The 6,461-nt window shown below is 35.7% G+C and overlaps 1 protein-coding gene across 1 annotated transcript in view; it reads left to right on the plus strand.

Moving 5' to 3' along the window:
- Positions 1 to 6,461, plus strand: part of LOC118745558 (glutamate receptor ionotropic, kainate 2-like) — a 637,377-nt gene that overhangs the window by 48,738 nt on the left and 582,178 nt on the right. The window lies entirely within an intron of this gene.

Raw genomic sequence — 6,461 nt, forward strand, 5'->3', positions numbered from 1 at the left:
GTATTTAATGTTCGGCTCCGCCCGAACTTAGACTTTCTTACTTGTTTTCATTTGGTTACATGGTTCCTTTTTATGGATTTTGGTTATTTTTTAAATTGCACATTTTGGTACTTTTAAATTAAATTTGTTCGAATACTCATTTATTTTTGCAACATTTAAAGTGGCAACGTTGACATCAGTAGTCATTGGTTATCGCACCATTAATCGAGCTTTTCAATTTATGTCACACCACAGTATATACCATATACCACAGTACACAGTGACCACAGTATATACACCACAATCACCATGTTAGACAGTATGCACCGGATCGTGAATACCCCTATGTATTTAAACGATGGGAAGCTTTCGGTTTGCAAAGTTAGGTTAAAAAAAGAACAAATTTGGCTGTGACGGATAGGACATCCAATACGCATTTCTTTGAAAGCTGACAAATTCTTACAATAAATCTATTTTTGTAATAACTCACTGTTTAACAGCCCTTGAGGTGTACGTCCTCTTTGGATAGTTATTATATGCATTGTCACCTTAAATGGCTTGACAACTTGAAGAGAAAATGCTATATTAAAGATAGTCGCACTACGGTTGCGTTTATAATAATAAAAATGGAGAAAATAGTGAAAATTAAATTGATAAAAATCGATTTCTAAAGAATTATTCCAAATGCTAACTGCTAACGCTTTACTGTTGTCACAAGTTTAAGCGCAATCTATGAAATTAATTTTTTGACCTGTGGTGTCGTCTTCGCTGAAATGACCATAGGGTAGATTTATTAAGCTATTCATGAAATACATTTTAATAATAAATACTTCTCCCAAATGATCAGAATGAAAAGAGAAGTCGATTATGCCATGTATGTCTGTTCGTCCGACCGTTCGCGTACACGATAACTCGACCAAAAATTGAGATATCTCAACGAAATTACCCTTTACCCAAGATAGGTAGGTGGGTTGGGCGAAATCGGACCGCAACCACGCCCACTTTCCATATAACGGTAGTTATCAGAATTACGAAAACTGCGATATTTTAGATTATTCACTCAAAATTGATATCTACAATAATTTTTAAACGAAAAATAATAAAATTATAAATATTTGGGAAATGGGCGTAGCCACGACCACTTATGATTACATGTGAATATCATGGTAACCGCCCCAACAATTTCTCCCAAACTTGGCAAAGTTGTTAGCCTTGGTACAATATACCAAACGGCTGAAAATTTTTAAAATCAGATAATAACCACGCCCACATCCCATATAACAGTAATTTATAGAAATACGAAACCTTCGTTATTCACTCAAAATTGATATTTGCAGTAATTTTTAGACGAAAAATAATAAAATTATAAATTTTTGGGAAATGGGCGTAGCCACGACCACTTATGATTACATGTGTATATCATGGTAACCGCTCCAACAATTGCTCCCAAACTTGGCAAAGTTGTTAGCCTTGGTACAATATACCGAACGGCTGAAAATTTAAAAAATCGGATAATAACCACGCCCACATCCCATATAACAGTAATTTAGAAAAAATTATTGTAATAGGGCTAAAATTAAAATTTAAAATTAAAACCACACCTGCTTACCATGTAGAGTTTTCGAAAATGTGAAAAAAACTATATTTAATACTTGCGCCGGGCATTTATTTAATGTTCGGCTCCACCCGAACTTAAGCCTTTTTACTTGCTTTTCTTTTCCATTAGTAATATATGTACGGTGACCATATTTATGAGAGCCGAATACGGGACAAAAAAAAATTTTACAAAGATTTTCCACAACAGCTTACGGATCTTAAAGCCTCCTTCAATGATCCTAGATGTATTAGCCCTGAAACAGTATCCTTTTAGTAACATCACAAATTTTAGCCCGGTCAATTTAGACATTCGAGAGTTTCACAGGCCTTTCGGGGCCACTCTTCCGTCGAGAGCCGACTGGGATGGGGAACTTGATATCTCTACCTGGATACATCATATGTACACCGATGGCTCCAAAATAGAACGCGGAGTTGGAGCAGGTATTTACTCTGAGTCACTGGGAGTAAAAAGATCAATTCATCTGCCCGATTTCGCGAGTGTCTTCCAGGCAGAAGTATTCGCTATAGCCGAAGGCTGCCGTCTCTTAGAACGTAGTGGATTGCGTCACGGCGAGCGAGTAGCCATTTTCTCAGATAGCCATGCGGCCATTAAGGCCTTAGCGTCTTTTACAACAAGGTCGAAACTAATCAAGGAGTGTAGGACGCGGTTAAATACTGTAAGTCGTGAACTCGATCTAGATTTAGTTTGGATACCTGGTCATAAAAACATTCCCGGAAACGAGGCTGCATACGAGTTAGCCAGAGAGGGTTCCACATTGGTGTCAACCGAGGACCGGATCTCACCCCCAATTGGAAACTTATATAAAGACATATTTCTCCACAATCTCCGGAAATCGGATCCAAGATGTCGCACCGTGGCAGGCTGCCGTTGCTAGGCTTGTTGGGACTCTTACCGGGCATTGGCCGATTGGTACCCACGCGAGAAGGCTGGGAATCGCCTACAGCGCCTTCTGTAGAAGCTGCAGAGATGAGAACGAGCAGGAAACAGTAGAACACCTGCTTTGCAAATGTCCAGCTCTAATGAGGAGCAGAAATACCATGCTAGTAGCATATGAGTTCACATCGTTACGAGAGCTATCTGATATAAGTCTCCACAACATACTCAACTTCATCAACCACGCCGGCTGGTTCTAACATACTCATTCGAGGTATATGGTATCAAAATGGCACTTAGCTGCTACTTGGGCGTTCCCACCCAGCTGAAAATTGGATTAACGAGTACGCTATAGATCAATAAGGTATAATAAACAAATTTTGAACATTAATAGTAAACTCGCGCTCAAAAAAAAAAAACACTTCGTCACTAAAACTCCAGTTACGCTATCCACATTCAGCGATACCATTGAAGAAAAATGTTTACCAACATTTTTCAAAAAGTAACCAATAAAAAAAAATATCCTACAAATAGTCCGGTCAAATTAGACCAAAAATAGGAGTGAAGTTACAATAATTCCCACCCAGCTGAAAATTGGTAGGATTGTTCAAAACACCATCACAAATGAAATCTAGAAAGTCCTCATCGATTCGATAACTGAAAAAAAAGTTACTCGGGGTCAAAGGTCACGAAAACGGGGTTTTCGCGATTTTCAGCAAAACGGTAAGTTTATCATAAAATTAGTTTGGACAAAAATTGTAGATCAGATAATTATCTATAAAAAATGTCTAAATACTTCTTTTATAAGAGCCACCGTCTCCGAGATATAACGACTCAAAAAGTTGGAAGAGTTGTAGTCGTCATCTATATATATAAAAATGAAATGTTTTCCGTATGACGGCGATGCCTGACCAAACGGCCGAACCGATTTCAATTCTGTAAAAAGTGCTTTTTGGACCTTCTGTGTGGAAGGTTTTCGATTAAAAAAAAACAAAACTTCTTGCTGTTGTTGCCAAAAAATTAAGAAAGTTGAGATGTCACAATTTCACAATTCCATAGAGTTTTCTGTATATTGTATGTCACTAAACTACTAAACGGCTGGACCGATTTGGTTCATATTTGGAACATATATCAGTACCTTGGACCCCGAGAAACTTTTTCTTTCAGGTATCGCATCGATGAGGAGTTTCTAGATTTCATTTATGATGGTGTTTTGAACAATCCTACCAATTTTCAGCTGGGTGGGAATTATTGTAACTTCACTCCTATTTTTGGTCTAATTTGACCGGACTATTTGTAGGATATTTTTTTTTATTGGTTACTTTTTGAAAAATGTTGGTAAACATTTTTCTTCAATGGTATCGCTGAATGTGGATAGCGTAACTGGAGTTTTAGTGACGAAGTGTTTTTTTTTTTTGAGCGCGAGTTTACTATTAATGTTCAAAATTTGTTTATTCTACCTTATTGATCTATAGCGTACTCGTTAATCCTAGAACTTAATAAAAAATAGTATATGAGTAAAGACCAAACCAGAAATTATTTTCCGATTTTTACAAAAACCAGCTAAGGAAATTTGGGATATTTTTTCATGGCAGAATACACTTGGAGGATTGCCATTGCCTGCCGAGGTGCAACCGCTGTTCAAAAAAAAACTTTTTTTCGAATGTGGTTCGGACCAGAAATCGAACCTGCATCTTTATCCACTCCGCAAAAAGTACACCCTAAAAGTTGTTGGGTGCATTTCCTTAAGTTGAAAAAGAACTCGAAGCTCTCGAAACTTGTACGAAACTACTGAAATTTTTCTGAAGTATACCAACGAGTTTTAGTTTTTAGAGTATAAAGGGATACCTGATATTAAATAAACAACATATTATTATTTTATTATTATCAAAAGCCCCCTTTTTCGTACTTGATGAACGCATCTATATAATACTTGAATGATTTTTGTACTATTTTTAAAATTTTTGGAAAGAAGTTTTACATGCCTTTAAAATGATGGATATAAATTTATTGTGTGGTTTTTCAGTCGGGTAAACCCGAAATACTTCCTACATTTCTAAATTTTTTCAAGTCAGAATATCGTTTTTCGTGAAATTTCCATGAAAGTTTCCAAATGCATATGTCCTATTGTTCTAAAAGTACATTCTTATCGAAATAATGTATGCCCAAATTTGGAAAGCAGACAACAATTGTTGAAGTTAGGTAATTTTTTCTTAAATACGGCCTTGAATTTATGTATGTAATTTGCATATCTTTTTCGCAGCGTGCATAAATAATACTTAAATATTCGCTCAAAATTTATATTTACAATAGACGTTTGCAAAAACTTGGATTTTCATAAAATTTTTGGTAACTGGGCGTGGCACCGCCCACATATATAAAATATTTTTATCTCGAAAATCATTTAACCAATCTGTACCAAATTTGATATACACCTTTCGCTTGGCCCCCTTAAGCATCTTGATATCGCTTACTTTGATTTTTCGAAAATTATGGAGCACGTGTTTTTGCACGATTTCACAAACTTAGAGCAATAGCACATCTTTGACGACTTTCATAGAAATTTTTGCAAAAAGCAATAGTCGAAATTGATGAATGAGAAGAGGAGATGAAAGCTCCAAATAATATTATTCAAACGATAGATTTATAGGCATCATTTTGAAGGTCTATAAAGCTTCTTTGCGGCTGCTGTGGTGTAGTGGTAAGCAGTGCGCGCTTTTACTCCGCATGGCCTGGGTTCAAATCCTGGTCAAAGCAACATCGCAAAAAAATGTAGAAAAAAGGATTTTTCTTAGCAGCAGTCGCCCCCCGGCAGGCAATGTCAAACCTCCGAGTGTATTTCTGCCATGAAAAACAGCTTCTCATAAAAATACAATCGCCGTTCGGAGACGGCGTAAAACTGTAGGTCCCCTCTGTTTGTGTGACAACATCAAGGCGCACGCCACAAATCGGAGGAGAATCTCGGCCAAACACTAACGTATGTGTAAGCGCCAATATATTATTATTATTATTTTTAAGCTTCTTTCTTAAACGAATTCAACTTCTACAATCGAATAAAAATAGTCTAGTAAGGTACAGATGAGTGCATTAAGTACGAAAATAATGGTATCAGGGGCGCACCCAGGAATATATTTTAGGGGGGCTTTTATATTTCTAAAGATATATCACCGGAAAATACTGAAAATTTGCTTGATACGCTCTTTAAAATACATTTATGCAAGTTTTATGTACAGTATGTAATAAATAAATAAACGTTTTAAAATTCATAAACTGCACTTTATTTACATAAGATTAACAGAACTCAAACACTTTTAACCGACTTCAAAAAAGGGGAGGTTATCAATTCGCCGGAATACATAACTTTTTTACCACGTGAACCGATTTCAATAATCCTTTTTTTATTGGAAAGATGGTACCCGTAATTTGGTTTAGAGATCCGATGATTGGATCACGAAGAAATTAAAGGTACCCCTAAATTTGAATATGAGAATTGAAGTCGGTTGTGTTCTTTCCTTAAAAACTACTTGTTTAATAAAAACTTCTATAAACTCAAGATGCGCTCAACGTTCAAAAGTACCTAATAAAAAATTTTAAAAAGAGTCAGTAAAAATAAATTTATTGATTCCATGAATTTTTGCACTTCTATGTTCATTTTTTCGATTTCTGGTTTTCGATAGAGATGGTGATTTTTCACGATGGCTAAATTTTTTTAATATTTCAAATACCTAAAAAATTAACTGAACTCTCAAGAAAAACGAAAAATTCATATAAAACGACGGACGAGAAATGGAAAAGAAATTTTCTTCTACCAAAATTTCTTAAATCAGTTTGCAGCTCTCAAAAAAAAAAATGCTCGTATATTTATTCCCTCATGAAAATTTACAGCAAAAGCAAAGCGCTTTTTCAAGCAGAAGAAATTATAATAAATATTTCTTATAATTTCCTTGAGTTTGTATTTGAGGTTATTAGCTTTAGGGGGGGGGGGGGGGGG

This window comes from Rhagoletis pomonella, unplaced genomic scaffold, assembly GCF_013731165.1.
Source record: "Rhagoletis pomonella isolate Grant_MI unplaced genomic scaffold, Rhpom_1.0 Rhpom_scaffold_00009, whole genome shotgun sequence".
Classification (NCBI taxonomy): domain Eukaryota; kingdom Metazoa; phylum Arthropoda; class Insecta; order Diptera; family Tephritidae; genus Rhagoletis; species Rhagoletis pomonella.